The 22059-nt window shown below is 39.8% G+C and overlaps 1 protein-coding gene across 11 annotated transcripts in view; it reads right to left on the reverse strand.

Moving 5' to 3' along the window:
• Nucleotides 1-22059, reverse strand: part of SLC20A2 (solute carrier family 20 member 2) — a 108584-nt gene that overhangs the window by 58787 nt on the left and 27738 nt on the right. For 2 of the 11 annotated variants that reach the window (XM_078377672.1, XM_073003997.2), the window contains exon 1: nt 6408-6563. The exons of 8 other annotated variants lie outside the window; for them this stretch is intronic. The gene's annotated coding sequence lies outside the window, so the exon portion shown is untranslated. One more of the 11 variants, XM_078377671.1, reaches the window with a different exon arrangement.

The following is a 22059-nucleotide window of genomic DNA, read 5'->3' on the forward strand; positions in this document are numbered from 1 at the left end:
CAAAAAGCCTGCCCACGGGATTTGAGAAAGAGCCATTATGAGATATTTGTAATAATAGTGCTCAGGCCTAGTTTGTATAGGGTTATAGGCTCAAGCCTAAGTTATTATAAGTTCCAAACCAAAATCCTCAAACTCATGTGTGTCATATAAATTTGAAATACAGTAGGGGGATTTTTAAAGCGGAAATTGGCATATCGGGAGATGTGCAGAACTCTTTCTGCACTACAGAATACCTGCATCCCACTCCCAGTATTTTGCATTTTTCACAAGGTAAACCCCTTATCTAGCAGAAACCAGTTAGATGAAAAACTAACAGGAAAAGTTGGAGTATAGGTTGAAGAGAACAATTTGCATTACCAGGCAGGTGTGTACAGCTGTGCCCCACTGCACGATTACCCCGCTCTATGACGAATCCGCTTTACGTTGACGTTTTTGTGATCGCTTTTGCGATCGCAAAACGATGTTTTAAATGGGTTTTTTTTCGCTGTGCGATGATCGGTTCCCTGCTTCGGAAACCAATTTTCGCTTTATGACTATCAGCAAACAGCTGATTGTCGGGTTTCAAAATGGCCACCGGCTGAAGAAAATGGCCCTCTGCTGTTTTCTAGGATGGATTCCTCGCTTTACAGCCACCAAAAATGGCCGCCGTATGGAGGATCTTCGCTGGACGAGCAGGTATTCAGACCACTGGAATGCATTGAACGGTTTTCAATGCGTTTCAATGGGTTTTTTAATTTCGTTTGATGACGTTTTCGCTCTACAGCGAATTCACTGGAACAAATTAACGTCGTCAAGCAAGGCACCACTGTATTTCAGAACTAATTTTTCTAATGTCATGCATAGTTCCACTCCAACAGACAACCATCTGTCAGATATACTTTGATTTGTATTCCTGCACTGAGCAGAGGCTTGGACATGATAGCCTTATAGGCCCCTTCCAATGCCATTATTCTGTGATTCTATGAAATAATCATGATACTTAGGGGCAAGCAGAATACATTCTTTAATTTAAGGTGCTTAGAGTAATGATTTCCCTCCTTTTTTAACAACTATCATGACAAATAATCTCTTGCATGTTCAGAGAGAAAGCTGACATTTGGCAAGGTATCAAACTTATATGGATTGCCAGGGAGTGTTAACAGATCCCTTAAAAAAACTTCAATGAATAACCATCTTTGTTCAAAATAAGATAAGACATGAGTAATCAGCTATATTCTGATTTAAAAACTATTGCATAGTTTTAAGCTGTTCTCAACTCTGTACTTTAACACTAAGATCAAAATTCTATGGCCAAAATCCTATAGCTTAGTGCATAAGCCATATTGTTAACTTTTGATCCATTCCTACCAAATAAACAAACCATCCCTATCATGATTCTTGGACAGCATATGTATGCTGGTTTGGGCATGGTTGTTTGCACCCTGAGAATTGCAGTGTGGACATTCTGTTTACCAAGGAGAAACATACCAAAAGCTATAATTTGTTGTAAGCTAAGCAACAGAATTTCAGCCTTTGTGTACTTACTTGGGAATAAGCTCCTACTGTTTTCTTCTGAACACTCAAGTTCAACTAAAACATACTGTGCTGTAACAAAGGATTATGATCAGTGAATTTAAATATAATCTATACCTTTTAACTAGCAATGGAATTGATTTTACATAAGTGTTGCTATTTCAACTATTAGCCTTGAGTAGAATGGCATCACAGAAAATAAGCATACAGCGTTTGCTTGGTTTTTCTCACCCTACTGAAAATGCTCTTGCTATATACACTGATCCCCTTACTGTCAAATCCGTTGGTGTCTACTTGGTCCTCATTCTCCTTGACCTGTTAATAGAACATAAAACCACCAGTTCATCTTCTCTTGTGTGACTCACATCACACCCCAGTTTCCATGACTTCCATGTCTTCAGCTGCTTCTCCTACTTGAATTGTCCATTCAAGTTTTCATAAGGGCACAATCTGTTGCATATAAAAATGCTGATGTCTCTGCAAATCCATCCAGAACAGTGCCATCACAACGTTTAGCTTTCCCATTACTCAGCTACTTTCTCTTTTCAAAGTATTCAAAATACTTTCTCTACACATCTGCTCTAAGACTCAACAGAAATATCTAGTCCTTAATGTTCAAGTCTCTCACAGCCATGTCCTCCTCTTCACTCTATTCCTGCTTCTGATCTCTACTTACTACTGTAATACAGTGCTTTTCCCCCCAATTCATTGTGATTTCTTGCATTCATTCAGTTTCACATTACTTATCTCAGACAGCTGCACCATTTCTCTTCTGTTGCCCCTTCTGCTTCAGATGGCTCCTTTCAATACCTGTCTTCCTTCTTCCTTCAAACCTCTTCTCAAAACCCAATTTATCTATGAAGACTTTGGTATAATTCATCGTCTCATCTCCTATTTCACTAAACCAAAGCTTGCCAGATATTTCATCTACCTGGAGCAACAGAGCTTGATTCCCCCATGTGCCTACTGGGAGAAGGGCTAGCCTCTGTGGCCTTGGATAACCTGCACAGTCCAAAAGTTCCTTCAAGAAGGGACTGGTAGAAGGGAACCATGTCTGAACACTTTGTACCCAAAAGACCCCAGGAAGCATTGCTGCAAGATGGAATTGATCTAATAACATACAAATTATATTAATTTGAAATAAATGTATGTAACTATGTATACTTTAGTATAAAAGTATGTAACTATGTACAGTGGTGCCTCACATTACGATTGCCCCGATTTCGCTGGAACGAATTAACGTCGTAATGCGAGGCACCACTGTATACTTTACATCAGGGGTGTCCAACCTTTCACCTTCCCTGGCCACATTAGAAGATGAAAATTTGGTTTGGGCCACACATACATTTGGTTTGAGCCGCATGAGGGGCAGCCCTAGCCTTCCTCCGCAGCCTCGCTCCAAGCGCGCTTAACAGCAGCTGCAATCTTAGACAGCAGAGGCTGCCAGCTTCGACTCCGGCAGCTTTATGGGGCCGGGAGGGGGTCCGTGTATTGACGGGGACGGTGCAATGCAGTCATGCAGCCCCCCTATCCCCTCCCCTCCCACTCCTTCCTTCCTTCCCTATCTCCCCCTCTACTGTTGTGACATGCCCCGGCCACATTCTGGCCGCAAGCGCCGGCAGTGTAACTTGAAACTTTGGAATTTCTTTAGAAATAAAAAATTGCACTGGGCCACATTATGATCTGACCTGGGCCGTATGCGGCCCTTGGGCCGCGGGTTGGACAAGCCTGCTTGACAAACAGCTGAACGGAAACATATTCTTCCAATTTATATATTCCAGCTTCTCCTTTACTTCCTCCGCTGCCCCCCCCATTTTATTTTTTTACTGGGAAACCTTGCCTTGTTATTCTAAAAGGCATGGTAATTGTCCTATATGTTATAATACAAACACTACAACTTTTTTCACATTTATCTTTAGTAAATGTAAAAGATGGACGCCTTGGCCTGGATTCAATAATGTCACTGTACTAGTGAAGACCTGTTGTACTAGCAATTGTACAACCTCTTCTTGCAGGACTACTTTCCCAGTACTGTACTTTGATCCAACACAACTGTGTTAATGGAATTTCCACTCTATTAACATTGAATTAATTTAGGACTTTGACAGGACTAACAAGAACTCTAAAATGAAGGGCAGCTCTTAAATGTCTTTGTTTTGCCTTAAATACAAGATTGATATCAAAGGCTTCCTATAATGAACTGCACAAATCAGACTACAGTCCTACTCAGCCTTCATAGAAACTAGCACTGTCAACACACTTAGAAGGGAGAACCTAGCCCTGCCCCACTCCACAGTCACTTTCTTCAGGCAACCAGCAATAGGTCTGAAAAGCTAAATTTTTCTCACATGTAATTTTACATGCAAGAGAAACACTGGAAAATCTGAATTCTTGTTCATGTGGAGAACCTGTATGTGAGCCAAAAGCTTCATAATCACATTTACTTCTGAAAGTATGACAAAATAAAGATGGCGGGGGGGTGTACATGTGTTTGTAAGGCTAGATACTCCAAAACATATTGACAGTGTTGGGTTTTGCAACACCTAAACAGGGCTTCTGTGAACTCAGAAACATCTGTCAGCACTTCCATCTTTCATACTGTGGTGCAAGTGCACAAGTACCTGTAAGATATCAGATATCCTTGTCCACTCAATGGGAATATGCAAGTGTTCTATGCAACAGAAAACTTAGTTTTGTTTTATGGAAATCTTCTGTATATTTTTGATTCAGAAATGTATTTCTAACCAGGCAGATCAGCTGAAAGGCTAGCTCCTGAATCTGCCTACAGATTTAAACAACAACTACAAAAAAGCAGGGGGTGTCTGTCAACTAGTAATATTAGCCCCATGCTTTATGAAAGGCCCATACTTAACAGCTTTGTATATTATCTCACAGAATAATCTTTCTTTCCTGCTGTCCCTTTTATACTGTACTTAGATTATAAGCTTTCAAATAAGAACTTGGCTATTTCATAATGTAAAGCCCCCGATTTTAAGCACAATTCCAATAAATAATCATTTTTAAATTCAGAAAACATTCAACAGGTGTCAAATGTCACATGACAAAAAACAAAAAAGAAGTCTATTTATCAAACAGATAAATGCACTGGAAGTATTTCCAGACATTTCCGAAATGGTAATATTATTATATAATGAAATGAGAAGCCTTGGCTGCCATTTGTAAAACACTTCATCCTTCTGACCACCCAAATAGTATACCCAAGGGAAAGAGAGTATCAGTAAATTAAGGTAAAAGGTCAAGCAGGATGCTTACAGAGCCAAGTTTAGAGTCCAAAGAAACTGCAGTTTGTTGTCAGCCAACAGAAGAATACTATACACAAAAAGGAAATAAGCAACTACAAAGGAAATTCTAATGGGCTATCCTTAAATTTCCTCCGACAGAATTCAGGGCAAACCCCTGCTGAGTTATGGTGCTTGTTTGCATGTGGCAAATCAATTGCTGCCAGTCCCTTGCCAGCCTTTAACAGAGATTCATTCCAGCTGGCACATACAGAAACTTTTTGCTGAAGGATCTCTGCCCTTACAATACAGGGCAGAAGGCACTTGCCCTAAAAGAACAGTGAATTTTACCCTAATGAAAATTAACTAGCTTCTGAAGACTCAGATATATATTACAGACTGATTTTCTATGGAAAACCAATAGAACAACCAATAAATACTGGGGTTTTTATTTTCAATTCACAGAGACACAGTTGTTGAACAAAAACCAATGCAAAACACTTTTTCTTAGGAGTGAGGTAAACAATACAAAAACAAACTGAAAGAACCCTGCAGGAATCTGTTTCCACCACAACGAGTCTTAAATCAGTCTGATTTTAAAAAATCATTTATTTTTATCCACCCTGGTTCCTACTGTAAATTCTAACTTACAGAGAGCTTCCTATAACAAATTTTATCTTTGAAGGTTAACAACTTCGAAGTGTTTAGATTCAGTTGTAGAATAGTTTTTGCAGCAACTTGTATGTCTTCTTACACTGGTTGAATACAAATATTATTTATGAAACTGCCTCTATTGGGATTTTAAAATTATTTGGCAATCAAACGTGGCTTGTAATGTCAGATACAAGTAACCAGTTAAAAGATTATTTTTCCCCTTCCAAAGGTTGAAGTCAGAAAAGTATTTAAAATTTAACAGACCTTGCCACAGCATGCCAGATAATTAAAATAGTTGGAGGCAAATTACATCCCTATATGGTCTTAAAATTAAATGGAGAAAAGGTCTAGCAAGAATGACAGAAGATTTGCACCCCAGGAAGTAAACAATGTCATAACCACTTTAAAATAACTATCAGTGACATAAAAGAGTTACTTTGCATACCAAAACCTAGTTTCCCTACACATCCTTATATAGCTTCTTCAATTGCAAGCCTGAAGGACAAATACTGCATGTTGTATTTCAGAAATGCATTCAGGTACGTACTATTTTCAACTACAAAATCACCAATGTGTTTGTTTATTAAGTTATTTCCATCCTCCTCTGAACATTTAAAGACCCCCATTCTCTTTTAACATTACTGTTACCTTTTCCAAGGAGAAGGGAAGGGTAGATTAATGCTCCAATTTAGCAATTGCATTGGATTATACACATTTGTATTCTGTTGAAATTAACTTCACTGTATGCTAAGAACTCAGTGATGCCTGAATCAAGTTTTCTTGCTACAATCCAAACCACAGGACCTTAGTTGCTTCCGTACAACTATGTTTCTTTCTTGCTCATAAGATATTCAAATATTTTTTGCCAGGAGGAAGATTTTAACCCACTGTGTAAATGGGAACTCCCTAGAGCCAAGCCTTACATTCTTGTCCACTTTTACCAGAAACAACATTTCACAAATTTCATTTAAAAAAAAATACATCCAGAAACAAAGAACTCACTCAAGGTTTCCAAGCTGTTTTAAAGAGAAATACAGTTAATTCTTTGAGCAGCTCTGCCTTGCTAGTCACAAATACATTCCTAATGTCTAAAATAGATACCCTATCATATTCAGCAGTCACACCTCAGGAGCTGAGAGATCACAAGCAAAGTGAACTGTTCTGCAACTTACAGAGTAACCTCCAGAGCAAATTCACAGGCAGCACTGAAAAAGAAGACAACACATAAGCATCAACCACGGGTTTATACTCAAGGTGAACTGAACCCTCCTCTTAAAAAGGCATGTTGATGAGGGTGGATACATAAACACAGTGTCATGGTCACACTCTCTAAACCAATTAGAATGAAGCTAATTTAAAAGAGCTCTTGGTCCACCCCACGCTCCCTTCAAAGCGTGGATACAAGATGAATATTTCTTCTGCTCTCCATGTATTGTTTTTAAAGTCTTCATTAAAGCAAAGCAAAAAAGCGTGCTACTTATATACTGCCCCATAGTGCTTCAAGCACTCTCTAGGTGGTTTACAAGTTAATTATGCAGGCTACACATTGCCTCCCCAGCAAGCTGGGTACTCATTTCACCGACCTCGGAAGGATAGAAGGCTGAGTCAACCTTGAGCCGGCTACCTAGGATTGAAACCCAGGTCGTGAGCACAGTTTTGGCAGCAGTACAACACTTTAACCACTGCGCCACAAGGCTCTTTCATTAAATAAATACGATCTGCTTAGTCTTTGTGATTTTCATTTCAAATTACAAAAAAACATATACCAAAAACTGGCACTGTATGTAGAAATGCTAAATAATGCTTGCATTGACTTGTCTGGTATTACACAAGACAAAAGGCTAAGAAAACTGACATTTCTGCATAAAGTCTAAATACAAATGTTACAAATAGCCCAATTTAGCAGTAAAAAGTCTTCTAACGTTATCTGGACTGTAAAAACTTCATTGCTTCCAAAGCACTCACCTGGCCATGTCAATTTAGTTATCTCATCTGTTAGTTTCTCCAATTAGTCAAAAAGAGTATTTTTGCCCAATTATGATGCTTTCCCCCCTTCTTTAAGGAGATCTGACAACGTTTTTTTAAACTCCCCTAGAGAAACAAGAACCCAAAGCAGATCAGAAACATTGTCCTCTTTTGTTACATGACACACACACCCCTTTATCAAGTGACTCAAGTACTTCCATAAGCAGCACTCAGCAATGTCAAAACTGATTTTCTGTTCTTAGATTAATCTGGATCTCACAGACAGGTATATATTTAGTGTAACAAGTATGAAGTCAGAAGTTTAACAAAAAAACTGCATGTCATAACATGACTCTAACTACTTCTAGGAAAAAATCAAGAGTGACAAACTCATAGAACTTCTCGTACTGCAAGTCAGAACAATTTGTGACAAGCAAAACCAATAAAAAACACTTTTTCTGCTTGGTTTCAATCTAAAGGTGCCCTTCTTCATACAGGAGAATTCTCCTCTCAACACTGGGCTGTATTGTACCTTGTGCAACATACAACCAACCAAAACAAAATTCATCTTGTGAAAGTTTAACATCTACAGTTATATTGTTCATGTTTACCATAACTATGTCATTGTCATGCAACAATCTTCAACATTTGTACACCGACCCACTTTTAACCTCACTATAACATGTGACATGTACCTGAGTTACACACATGCCTCTCTATTCTCACCTTCCCACTGCTAAAGCAATGTCTGTATGTGGTATGCCTCTTGTGACTTTTCTCTATGTATGTAAAAGGGGGTGAAAGATGTACACAGCATGATACACACAGCATCCACTGGAGCACCACATGGGGCCTATTCAGGCATCATGTCCATGACTTTTTCCACACACCAGCAGGAAAGCGGCTCCCCCTCTCTCATTCCTTTCTCCAAATTTGTAGAGAAGCTCTTGATGTGAGCAAGAACCAGAAATTTCCAGTTTTTCTGTGTGAATAAAAGCCTACAAGCAAACAGAAAACTCTGACTGAAGACACATTGCTCTCCATGTGATGATCGAGAGAGAAGGTCCCAGGCACTCCCTTGCTAGTATGTTAGAAAGAAGTAAGTAACTCATACCTACTTAGGGCTATGGAACTGTGAAATTTATACCTGGAATGGTATACTGCAGTCAACACTGGAAGCAACATTCAGTCAAAAGCATGCATCCCAATATAATACATGATGCTGATTTTTTGAACGGCACTGTAAGATAGTTACCTCCTTTTTAAAAAAGTAGCAAACATTATTGCCTGCAAACACTTCCTTTAAAAATGTTACAACCCATCAGCTAAAGAGCAATACTTTATGGCATAAAAGAATGGCTTTAATAGAAGTATAGTTTATGATACAGTGGTGCCTCGCATGACGACGATAATCTGTTCCGTTAAAATCGCTGTACAGCAAAATTGTCGTCATGCGACTTTGTCGTCATTCAACCCATTGGAATGCATTGAAAACCGGTTAATGCATTCCAATGGGGAAATACATCATCATCCAGTGAAGATTGCCCACAGAGAACTGCCGATCAGCCGTTTAAAATTGCTATCTTCCGAAGCTTCTGTCCGGAAAACAGCCATTTTGTGAAGGGAAGGAAGCCATTTTGCTGAGCCAGAAAAAACAAGCAAGGACCTAATCAACATAAAGCGGATTTCCCCCATAGGAACCATTGTTTTGTGATCGCAATAGCGATCGCAAAAAAAAGTCATCATCAAGCGATTTCGTTGTTTACCGGGGTAAGCATCTAGCGGGGCACCACTGTATTGATTCTTTTACATAGCTTACCTTTAGGTCTCGTCAATGGCTGAAAATAAGTCTTGAACCTTCCACTACAGACATTAAATCCCCAAGGAAATTATCCTTCCATTTAATGAGTGAGAAAGTTCTGCCTGCATTCAGAATTCCCACAGCCGTGATTCATCTATCTGGTTATTAGAACTAGTGATTTAACCAGCAATCACAAGAGACTATGGTACTGGGGGAGAAAAAAATATTTGTTTGGTTTGAAAGATATGTTTAATTGTAACCAAACAGGGCAGCCTCCTCTTACCACATGAATCCACTTAGTCCTTTAATAGCAGTACTGTGGGAACACTCAAATAAAGTTCCCACGGACAACAGATTTCAAGAGTGAGTTTTATCCCTAAAATTACTACATGTACAGGCAAAAACTTTTTTTAAATGTTTATATCAAAGAGCAAACAGGGAACAGAAATATTTCAGGAGTTTGTCATTATCACAGACAAGATGACATGGGAAAATGCATATATAACAAAGGGAGGCATTTTGCAGTAATACAGCATTAAACAGGTTCCTCACTGCAGCCTACACAAAACAGTAGGGATCAAAAACGGATGGGAATCTCCAGCAGATACATAATCAAACTTAAACAAAAGGCATATTGATCTCAAACAATCTCTGAACTCAACTTGTTTCACACATTACACAATGTTTTGTACATTGTTTGTGACAGGGTTTTGGAGCTTATCTTCCATGAAACAGTTAGACAGTACACTAGAGACTGATATCACAGAACTCTTTAAATATAATTCCATATCAGAGTAATTTGTATGGGGGGACCAGAAAACAGACAGCAGATTTCTCTTCTCTGCTCACCTGTTAGTTTTAATGGAAAGAGAGGAATTTTTATTCTCCTCTTTGCACAATGGTGGTCAAGTGCCAGCCATCTTGATTACCATAACCAGGATTCCTTGTCTCTTGACTCTGGGGGACAACTGCAAAGTCAGGCTTCAAGGGAACGTTTCAGAGGCCACCAAGAGCTGATCCCTAAGACAAACATCAGGTTCTGGGATCCTACTAGTTTTAGAGCAGATACAGCTCCTTTCCCAAGATCCAGAACAGCAAGACATGCAGGAAAAGCAAGCATAAATAGAAGGCAGGATTAGAGATACTCAGGTTCAAATCCCCATTCAGCTTTGAAGGTATGGGCTAGCTTTTCCTCTCAAAGCATGGGAACAGTACTTTTAAAAAATAACCCACCCACCACCACCCCCTGCTTTTGAAAAGTACATGTTCATTATTAAGGAAGCAACCTGCTGCTTTGCTCATTACTTTTTGTAAAGTAATTTTTTATTATTAATTTGAAAAAAGGTCCATATTCCCCCAAATGCCTCCTAACAAAGTTTTGGGAGGCTTATCATATGTGTCTAATTGTAATTCAAAAATGAAAGCACCTCAACAATGAGACTTTGCAAAATGTGCCTCATGGGTTTCTTCAGACAGTATGAAAAACAGTATGACAGCAACATGTAAAATTTGGAAGGAGTCAGCACACACTTCGAGCTTGCAAACCCCAAACGCTGCTGCTTTCATCATTCTCCAGCAAAACTTGAAGAATGATTCCAGCAGCTCCCCCAACTATAAATCTTGGGTTGTAATGCTGTCTCAGACCAGAGATTCTTAATTGGAACAAACTAATTCCATGCCATGGTTTCAGAGCTGGTTTGTCCATACAACATGACAAAACAACTTTAAGAGAAAGTAAGGTCCTAAGTGATAATGTCTGCCTCTTGTCCACCACAGAGCAGGAGAATATCCAAGTCTCCAGCTTCTGACAGCATCTTTTGGCGTATAAACGTATTGCTAAATTACAGTTTGTGTAGGCATCCTTCAGTCTCGAGAGACTATGGCAACGTGCTCTGAATAGAGGTCTTGGAACAGCATCTAGTGTGGCTGTGAAGGCCAATACGAGAGTGACAATCCCTTCCACACTGAAGACAAATACAATCTGTCCCCTGTCCAGCTCCCTGATTTGGCTGGTTTCAAGACTGCCTCTTTGCCTCAGCCTGCTGAACAAATGCCTCTTCAAATTGGGAGAAGCCATGCTTCACCGCCTGCCTCCAGGCTGAACGCTAGGATGTCAAGGTTTCCCATCTGTTAAGGTCCATTCCTAAGGCCTTCAGCTGTGGTCTCCCTCTGGGGTGCTTTCCCTGCACTAATTCTCCATACAGGAGATCTTTTGGAATCCGACCATCAGCCATTCTTGCGATATGCCCAAGCCAAAGTACAGTTTACTGTGACATATAAACTGGTTCAATGCTTCTATGAAACTTAGCATCTCCCAACTATCTCATTAAGTAACACTGGTACAGTACTGTCTTATTACATAAGCTTATTCTTGTTGAGTTTATAGACATACTGTACAGTATTCTCAAACAAAATATTTCAAACGACTATACAAAAGACAAAGCAGAAGACACTTTTTTCGGCCAACAGTATTCATTGGGAATAATATACTATATCCAATGAATACTGTTGCCTGAAGAAAGTGTCTTCTTTTTCTTTTGTATAGTCATTTGAAATATTTAGTTTTTAGTGTTTCAAACAGCTTCAGTCTGATAAGCAACCAGCAGTTTTGAAACAGCTATGTACTCAGCCACATAAATTGAGTTCAAGAAACTACCATATGCTGAGGAGTGACCAATGTGGCAATCCTCTAGCTATCTGGGATCATAGATCATAACAGCGCTGAATCTGGTAAACAAAGAAATGTGTTATTATGACATAAGCACTTGTACATGCGATAAGCCTACTTTATCACATGTACAAACAGATAGATCTACCAGCTGATGATAATGCATCTTACATTTGATAAAATGGGCCCTAATGTACAAATGCCTATGCCACAACAAATTTTTTAATGTTTAAAAGGCAAAGGCACGTATTTTGTTTTATCAGATTAACACAACGATATATCTAGAATTTTTGTTGCGTGAATACTGTATATAACTTGAAATTTCTATTGACAGCAACTTAACATAGTTCAGAAAAAATGAAGAGGCTGTGTGGTCCTTACACAATACAAATGCAAAAGCAGGAAATATCTTTATTAGACCACTAAAAATACCAATCAAACAGCTAGTTTTCTACATTAATCCATCTTCCTTAAGCTATGCACCAAGATTTTGTGGACAGTGCAGGAAAAAAAAATGAGGCTCCCAAAACTTCATGGCAAATGATTGCGCCACAGTTGTTTGTTCAATTTTAATGGTCTATAAAGGCATCACCACCTCTTGAAACATAACACAATTTTACAATATCCCTATTCAAACATTACTCACCCTGCTTTTTTTCAACAAGTGAGGGGGAGTGCCTACCACCACACATTCGCTTGTCACATTCATGTGGAAAGTGCTTCCTCTGAAGAGGAAACATTCCCATCCATGTGGAGGTCTCTACATGCTTTACAAAAGCAATAATACAGGGCAGCAAGACCAGATACTGCCCTGCTTGTGTACATGTATTTTGAAAAGCAAGGTAAGTAATGCCTGGATAGGCCAATATGGTTGAGACCAGGGCATCAGAAAAATCTTTCAGACCTTCCCTTTTCAACAACATTCAACAGAATTTTAGCTTTTTCTACATATTGTTCAACTGTATAAGTTCCAAAATCCTTCACATACGTAACATCCAGATTATTAAAAAGAACAGATTTAAGAAATACGCTATAGTCTACAGTATAAAGGTATCATTCCCAGCTATATTAAATAGAGAACAATCATTCACACCTGCAAGCCACAGATTTAGAATAATAGTTTTTTAAAATACTAATTTTAGAAGGGAGCTGTCATTGTTTGCATATTTCGGGGATTTCTTGATTTATTAACCCCACCTTTCTACTTTTTAAAGTGCACCCAACAAAAACATTTCCGAAAGACATACATCACATATGTAAACTGTAGACTGACTATTCTCCTTATGTGTATTAAAAAAACTTCTGCATCTCAACATAATTTCCACACATGTCCAAATTTCGTATTTAACTTCCATGTTATAAAGTCCATTAGGTCTTCCATGCTCCTAATGAAGTGATCCACAATCTGCAGCGGCTAAGATTTTTCATGTACAAGAAAACAGCTGATGTTTTTCTGGAGTGATGGCAGACAATACACAAAATTGTGCAGAGGGTAGAGATGAAACTAAAATGGAAAAATCTTCCAGAAAGCTTTGAAAACTTCCACCCTTCAGAAGAGACTGAGATTCAATTTAAGTAAATGCAGTGTATTTCAGATTCTGGAATCCCTGTTCAATGACTGGAGTTAACCATCTCAACTTTGCCGATTTTCCTCTGACCGATCCCCCAAAATCTCATGTGTATTAATGACAGCTTGAATTCTTGAGTTTGTTTCTTCAGTCCACCGTCTCCCACAGATGTTCCCCGTCGTGATACCTGTATCTCAAGAAGTAAAACAGGAAACATCACCAGAGTGAAGGATGGATACGGCTTTGAGTCTCATGTAAAACTCCACAGAACAGCATACAAGTACATCCTCCTAGACCACATTTCTCAGAACTTCTATGAACAGAATCACAAGTCATTTAACCCTGTTTTCTAGCTGACAGATTTCCTTCTAGTTCAGCAAAGGAAGCTTCCTGTATGCTAATTAAAGATAAGAACCTGTAGGAGTGCAAGTAAATATAATTTAGTGTAAATTTAGAAGATGACTTTAAAAACATAATAAAGCAATGGTATCACAATAGTAGGTAGAATTTCACATATGTGGTGGACATATAGTTATCCATAGCTTCTGACCATTGGCAAGCTGAATGTTGTAAAGTGTCCACAAGTTCTCTTACGCAGAGAAGTAGAGGATGGGACAATGTTCAGTTACCTTGTAGTGGAAAAACTAAAATCAGCTCTTTAAGTGGTTGGAGCTGCCCTGCACCGTGTTTTAGAGTTCTCTCACAGCACAGAATGGCACAATTGGTTAAGTATCTCCAGATACAAAACAATCTGGATCACCATACAGTTCTTTCTCTGGAACTGAAGTAGAATGCACATAATCCAAAGGAAGTTTCTCTTTTCTCTCTTATCTTCCAAATCCTTAGAAAAGGCATCATTTTTAAAGTTTCCTCTTGAAATAGCAAGAGCTCCAGAAACACTAGCATTTCATCCAGTGAGAACGTTGCCACTACAGCACAGAGAGTATATTTCTTTTCTTTTTATCAATTTTAGCTATTCATAGTGAAAGTGCTTCAGACAGGCAAGTACCCATGGCCTTATTTCATCAGCAAAAGGTTTTGCTTCAGTTTTTCACACCATTATAAAGAAACATGATGGTGAAGTCAGGCATGTTACCAAGCTTTATGTATTTGCTACTGTCAGTAGAGAAGCATATCGTTATAACCATGAATCCATTTCCTAAGATAAAGCTGCAGATATAGTATTGGAACAATGCACGTTTTTTCCAAATGGAGTGATCAAATAATCCAGATGATAATCCCAAAGAATACTGGACTAAAATGAGACTACTTCCACTTAATATTACTGAGCTTTTTAAATATTGTAGTTTTAAAAAGAGTATGGTGCACTCTAATAATGTTCCATCACATTGGTAAAAATGACTAAGGGGTATATGTTAGACTATAAAACCAGGATCCTATTGGGCAACAATGAAGAATAAGGCACCACCAGCATAATAATGTGGGATCTCCGACTTGTAAATGCTTGCTGGAAATGACTGATTTCTGCTTTCCAAGTGCATCTTGGCTATACCTCCTTGCATGAGCTGCAAAAAAAGAGTCAAACTACTCACACTACGTTCACTGTGCAAGTAGTTTGCTAAAAGGATCCATCTCCAAAATTTTCCTTCTGTTCCCGAATGCTCATGTCTCATAACCAATATGGCAGCATCCACGTGCAAGGAGATTATTAGTGGAGTTGGAGAATCCCTGAGGTTTGCAAAAGTATAAACTAGCTTTATGGGAAGAAAGCCCCAAGACGGAGGACATAAAAACAGATCAAATAAGGACTCAGCATGCTCAGTGAGTACACAATGTTGGATGACTGTAACAGGAAGGGAAAAAAGCAGACAAATAGGTGAGAGAGAAAATGAAATATATAGGCTAGAAAAGCAAGATCAAGAAAAGGATATATAAATATAAAAAGACTTCAATGACAAATAAGATAGTCCAGATACAGTATATCACTTGCAGACAAACACACTGGTTTACACTATTTATAAAATGTTTCTGGAACAGTGAAGCTACCCATATAACACTGAGAATTTTAATGTATCCAGAAGTGTGTTCACCCTCCCCACCCAAAAGTTAATAGCAGAAAGAATTACTACTCCACTTGGTACTTAACACAGGTTTTTAAAAATAAGAAGGGAAAAGAAATACATTACTAAAAATTCCAAAGCACATACAGTTCATTCTTGAGTCTGCAAGCTGAAGCTTTGTCTAAAAGGGGAATGACTTGCCTTGAAGTACAGTTTATTTTGAATATGGCAGTTCCAGTCCTGTGCTGTTTACAACAAATTTGCAACTTTGTTCAGCAGTATAACATCTCAATTGTGGGTTGGGCTGCAGTTGGGAACAAAACAATACTGTAATGTTGCTATTACTTTTATCTTCACACTGCAGGTTGAGCTGAAAATGGAGCACACAGGAAGCCTGCAGTACTATTCAGTGTCACATCCCATTTGATAATTGGAGGACTGTGTTGAAAAAGAATACTTTATAGCAAGCCTTACTGTGAAGTCCACTGCTAACACTGCAAGTAAAAAATGGAATATAGAGAAGTCTGAATTCCCAGTCAAAATTCTCCTACACCTCTATAGCAAAGGCCAAGATACATCTATTGCCCTTTCAGACCTCCTCCTAGGCCAAATCAACTATGCATTCACAAGTCCCGTGCTCTTCTGACTTGCATACAGACTCTCAATTTTTATCTTATGCTCAGAATCTTTTTTAAAAAAATGGGCATCATTTTATAATCTAAATTATAGCAGAGACTCCTGTCTGTTATGGTATTTTTTTTTTCCAACCGGTTCAGTCAAAGGCTCAGATTACACCTGCACAACAAGGACACACTGGAATATTTTGTCAAGAGCCTAGTGTGGTTCCGTACTCTGGAATGCCAATTCAATTACAAAGCTGAAAATTTAAAATTTAATATCGCAGACTACTAGATGAAGACACCCACAAAAGTTTCAGTCATCCTATAAAACAGTGTTAAGTGAACTCAAGATGAAAAACTGAATTTGTGATGATCAGCTTGCATTCTGCAGGTACAAACTGGAAGTTTTTGAATCACTCTATATGTGTTCTTACACAGCCTGTTAGACCTTAATCCTAAACTACCTCTTCTAAAGCCTGCAGATGGCTAGCAAACATGACTTTGTATGCTTAGTGCAGATTTAACCTCACTGATATTAGTGACATATCAACTTTCCAAATGACAAATTACTTTTTTCTGTGAAGGTTTAATATGCTAAACCAGTTTTATATATGATGCCTGTGAGAAGGAGGGAGTCCCTGCCAGAAAGGAAGAGAGTGAGCCATCCTCTCAAACATCCACCATGGAGGGATATGAGATGGTTTACATCAGAGGTCGTCAACTTCCACGGCCTGGTACCAGTCCGTGACCTGAGCCGGACCAGGCCAAGAAGACAGACCTACCACCCACCCCCGCACCTGCCAGTACTGGCGTGAGCACCCAAGTGGATGTGCAGGCGCCCCTGCGCATGGGGCAAAGGAGTGGGAGCGTGTTCATGCCAGCACTGGTGGGCACTCCCCCACTGCTTCACGCATGAGCCTGAGAGTGCACACACACAGCCGCACGCAACTACAGAGGCGCCCCCGCCTTCCTCGGAGGCTGGTTGGGGACCACTGGTTTACACCACATGGACCAATTAGAAGTACAGGAGAAAAAGAACAGTAAAGGGGAGAAAAAGAAGGAAGAAAAAGAGGAGCTAGAATTAGAGGGGTATCTGGTGACTGAGGCAGAGGAGAGGAAGAATGGAGAGTTAGACTGGGAAATGGAGGTAGCACGGAGGAAGAAAGAAAGAAAAGGAGGAAAGGAAGGAAGAGGAGATTCCTTCAGGATGGGGGTGGCATTTTCTTCTTAGGAGGTCATGATTCTCTACAATCCTGGTTTATCTTTGCATGCAAATGTGGTCAATATAAAGTTCTGTCTCAAATCTGAGAAGCAGAAAAAGTACTTCTACTTTGTGGAGCCACGGATACTGTATCTAAATACTGCAAATTTTTTATGGTATTTCAAGTGACTTGTTGCTATATACTGGCTACAGTTCCCAACAGTTGTTTTATTCATGGAAAGATATCTGAGACAAGTATCATAAATAGCATCACATAGAACTCTTACACAACAACATGCAGAAGAATTTACCATTGACATCCTATACTCTCAGTCAAAAGCCCCTTCCAATCTGTCTTTTGAGGGCAACACAAGTGACATTTCAATCAAGACTATGACCCCACTGCACTTTATTCACGAAAAATGCAGCATTTTTCTCAGAAAAACAAAGTAGCTATATGGTTCATAAAACAAAATAAAACACAAATGTACATCTGGGCAACATCTTTTATTTGGATGACTAAAATTGCACCAAAGTGGAACAAAGGGAGTGTGCACTTTAAAACAAGGCCCTTGTGAAGCTGTAGTTAAATTGCAATACTGCTGTCAAAGACTCTTATCACAACCTGAGTTTGATCCCGGGCTCAGGTAGCCAGCTCAGGGTTGACTCACATTTCCATCCTTCCAAGGTCAATAAACTGACTACTAAGCTCACTGGCAGGGCATAATATGTAACCTGGATAATTAAATTGCAAACGATCCAGAGTGTGCTTCAAATGCTATGGGGCACACTTTGCTTTGCTTTTCTTCAGAAAAACTAGTATAAACACTAGGGGATGGAGAAAACACAAGAACTGCAAACATCTGCCGTAGAATGCAAATTCCACGAACATAACAGGTACTGAAATGTCAGTTTACAGCTTGCTGTGATGCACCCTGAATACTTTCCTTATGTTACAAACAAAAATGCATTACAGTAGTTTCAACCAAGAATGTTTAATAACAGTTGTGGGATAGAAATGTAGCTTCAGTTGATGCTGCTAGATAGCTCAGTTTGGCCAACAATTTATCATTGGTTTGGATTGTGTGTTGAGCAGCCCTTAACATGCACAATTTCCTTAATCAGGTTAATGCTGAAATTGTAGATCTTATTCCCAATCTACGCTCTTGTTCATTGCACTATATACAGAATATTTATCAAACACAAATATTTGTCCAGGATAAGGAATCAGATTTCTGTATATATTAAACTCTACGAAAGAAATGGTCCCACTGCCCTTCCCTGAAAAACAGGAAGGAAAACACTGTCATCATAGAAAAACTCTTTCTAAAAAAGAGGGCTGCATATAAAATTGTCACCTCATTTAACAAAGATTTATGAATGGGCTCAGCCAACTTTTCTCCCTCTCTCAAAGCACTGCACACTTCCTGCAGGGATCTAATGTCTGCAACCACCACGGTTCAGACAATTTGCCAAATCTAATTCATAAGGCACTAGACAGCTTCAGATAACTCAACTGCATAGTAGAAGGAATGGAGTAGCCCTCATAGTCAACAAAAGAGTGGGAAAAGCTGTAATGGGATATAATCTCAAAAATGATAGAATGATTTCAATACGAATCCAAGGCAGACCTTTCAACATCACAATAATCCGTTTATGCACCAACCACCAATGCTGAGGAGACTGAAATTGACCAATTCTATGAAGACTTACAACTCCTTCTAGAACTGACACCAAAGAAAGATGTTCTTCTCATTCTAGGGGATTGGAATGCTAAAGTAGGGAGTCAAGAGATAAAAGGAACAACAGGAAAGTTTGGCCTTGGAGTTCAAAACAAAGCAGGGCAAAGGCTAATAAAGTTTTGTCATGAGAGCAAGCCGGTCATCACAAACACTCTTTTCCAACAAGACAAGAGTCGACTCCACACATGGAAATCACCAGATGGGCAATCAATCAGATTGATTATATTCTCTGCAGCCAAAGATGGAGAAGCTCTATACAGTCAGCAAAAACAAGACCTAGAGCTGATTGTGGCCCTGATCGTCAGCTTCTTATAGCAAAACTCAAGCTTGAACTGAAGAAAGTAGGAAGAACCACTGGGCTACTCAGGTATAATCTAAACCAAATCCCTCATGAATACAGTGAAAGGGAAGAACAGATTTAAAGAACTCAATTTGGTGGACAGAGTGCCTGAAGAACTATGGATGGAGGCTCGTAACATTGTACAGCAGGCAGCAACAAAAACCATCCCAAAGAAAAGGAAATGCAAGAAAGCAAAGTGGCTGTCCAATGAGGCCTTAGAAATAGCAGAGAAGAGAAGGGAATCAAAATGCAAGCGAGATAGGGAAAGCTACAGAAAACTGAATGCAAATTTCCAAAGAATAGCAAGGAGAGGCAAGAGGGCCTTTCTTAAATGAACAATGTAAAGAAATAGATGAAAATAATAGAAAAGGAAAAACCAGAGATCTGTTCAGGAATGGATTGCTATTGGGAAGACTTGATGAGATATGCTCCACTTCCAAAAAAGGCAAGCAAGGTAAAGAAGACTTAAGGACTTGATGCCCCCTTGTTTGCTTAGATAATACACTGTCATTGTGTTCTCTGTAGCAATGTGGATTGTGCAACTCCGGATGATCTTGCTGAATGAATGAAGGGCTTTGAAAATAGCTAAGAGTTTGAGGAAGTTGATGTCGTGAGTCACCTCAAAGTGTGACCACATTGCTTGGACGTCCCTGCGTCAATAGTGGGGGGACATCCTGTTGTGCTTACATTGGTGAAGATGAGGCAGGATGGTAGAAGTTGGTGGAAAGGAACACCGTGCCAGAAATGGTGCTTGAGGGTCCACCACCAAAGCTTGGTCCTGAGCTTGAGCGAATGAGATAGTGTGTTTTTTTTGGTTTGGTTGGTCTCTGTTGTAAACAAGAAGGTAAAAAGACTAGAGCAGCCATATCTTGAGTATGGAGTGAGCAATTACCATATTTGCCAGTGTACAAGATGACTTTTTGGCCCTGAAAAACATGCCTCCAAGTGGGGGGTCGTCTTGTATGCCGGATGCATGTCTAGCAAACCCTCCCTCTCTCCCAGCGAAATCACTTACCTGGTAGTAAGACCCAGCAGAGCCCCGCTCCTAGCCTGGGAACAGCCTGACTCTAGCGCCGAACAGCTGACTGTTGGAACAGCAGAGAGGCGGCAGCCATTTTGAGATGGGACGACATGGCTGCTGCCTCTCCAAAATGGCTGCCGCCTCTCCAAAATGGCTGCTGCCTCCGAAAAGGAACCAAAAGGGGCAAAAGGAACTCTCCCCATGATGCAGCCAAAGCAGAATCACGCATGCGGAAGAGGGGGTAGTCTTATACAGCAAGTATATAACAAACTCTACTTTCTGAGTGGGAATGTTGGGGGGGCGTCTTATACTCCCAGTCGCCTTATACACCGGCAAATACGGTACTGCTTTGGTAGATGCCATGAGTCCAAGTACTTTCTGGATCATTTGAACCAAGTAATGGCATGTGGAAATATGGTATTTTTGTATGTTGACTTGTAGCTTGAGACTCAAGAGCAAATGATTATAAAGATATCTGAGACAAGGTGGGACGATGTTAAATTAGCATGGATGGATTTTATAAATTATAATGATAATAAAAAGAAAATTTAAAAAAAGAGACTCAAGAGGAGCTGTAGAGTAAATGCAATGTTGCCTTCTAGAGTATGTCGATCTAATGCCACCAGAAGAAGACCATCACACCTTGGCTTCTGAGAAAAGCCACCACCGGTGTCATACATTTGGTGAAAGTCTTGGGGCAGTTGATATCCTGAAGGGAACTGCCCTTAACTGAAAGGTATGCTGACCGACCTGAAAACTGAAAAAGCAATGCTGTTGTGGCGAATGGATGTGAAAGGTGTCTTGTAGGCCTATAGAGGCGAACCGATCTCCCCAGCTAGCAGATAGATTGAAACATCACTATTCGGAAACATGTTAGCTTGATGTACCTGTTGAGGTTGCTAAGGTCTATTTCTGGGCACAGCCCGCCATCTTTTTGAGGCACTCTAAAGTAACGGGGGGAAATGCCTGTGGAGATGATGATGAGGTATCCTTGATATGGCACCCTTTTGAAGCAGAGTACAGATTTTGTCTTGAAGGGTGAAAGAAGGTGGGGTGTGCTGAATATGACCAGTAAAGGGGAGGGTAGAGAATTCTATTGGGTTATGATGTTTAGGACCCTGGCATCTGAGATGTGGTTCACCATGTTGTGATGAAAGGTAGCGGGTGGATGTCTGTGGCTGGTGATGGGTCAAGCTCATATTGAGGGAAGTCAAAACTGCTGCTTGGGCTTCCTGTCCACCTTCTTCAGGAAGGCCAGTAGTTTATAGATGGCAGAGGGTGTATTTGAATGGAAACAATGTTGTGAGAATCATTCAGATGTCTTTGAGCGGTCAGAAGGTGATCTGTACCTGGTGTACAGAAGAGCGTGCTTCCATGAGGGGCAGAATTGCTGAAGAGGTTAGTGGTAGGTACTGATGCCCATTTTTTTGGATCAGTTTTCCTTTTGTGAAGATCTTGCATGAAATTGTTTCTTTTATTGTTGAAAAGGCTTTCCCCATCAAAGAGAAGGTCCTCAATGCAGAATTTGGAGTCTCCTGGGAGACATGCAGAGCACAGGCAGGAATGTCAGCATAGGGTGATGCTGGCAGCCATGCTTTTGGCCACAGTCATTTACTGTACGTGGCGAGCAGAAGGAATTTGTTGACCAGGAAGAGTATAGGTTTCCTGCTGGAAGCAGAGCACCAGTGATTTCTTGTCAGGTGGTAA

Source organism: Pogona vitticeps, chromosome 6 (assembly GCF_051106095.1).
Source record: "Pogona vitticeps strain Pit_001003342236 chromosome 6, PviZW2.1, whole genome shotgun sequence".
Taxonomy (NCBI): Eukaryota; Metazoa; Chordata; class Lepidosauria; order Squamata; family Agamidae; genus Pogona; species Pogona vitticeps.